Source organism: Eimeria mitis, genomic scaffold (genome assembly GCF_000499745.2).
Source record: "Eimeria mitis Houghton genomic scaffold, Emh_scaff2534, whole genome shotgun sequence".
Lineage (NCBI taxonomy): Eukaryota > Apicomplexa > Conoidasida > Eucoccidiorida > Eimeriidae > Eimeria > Eimeria mitis.
Genome location: NW_013570874.1, coordinates 8,176 through 8,585, shown reverse-complemented (window position 1 = coordinate 8,585; position 410 = coordinate 8,176).

The following is a 410-nucleotide window of genomic DNA, read 5'->3' as shown; positions in this document are numbered from 1 at the left end:
TATATATATATATATATGTATTTTTCTCTGTCTGTCTCCTCTCTCTCTGTCTCTTTCTCTGTCTCTCTCTGTCTCTTTCTCTTTCTCTTTATCTCTCTTTCTTTCTTTCTCTTTATCTCTCTTTCTCTCTCTCTCTGTCTCTGTCTCTCTTTCTCTGTCTCCTGCGCTGCCACAAGCTGTCTCCTCTGCATAGCAACAAAGCAACAAATGCAGCAGCTGCTGCAGCGGCAGCTGCAGCAGCAGCAGCTGCTGCAGCTACTGCTGCTTCTGTGTGTCTGTGTTATAAATCCTTCTGTTGCTGCAGCAACAGCTGCACCTCTGTCTGCAGCAGCAGCAGCAGCAGCTGCTGCTGCTGCTGCTGCTGCTCTTTCTGCGTCTGCAGCAACAGCTGCTGCTGCTGCTGCTACAAC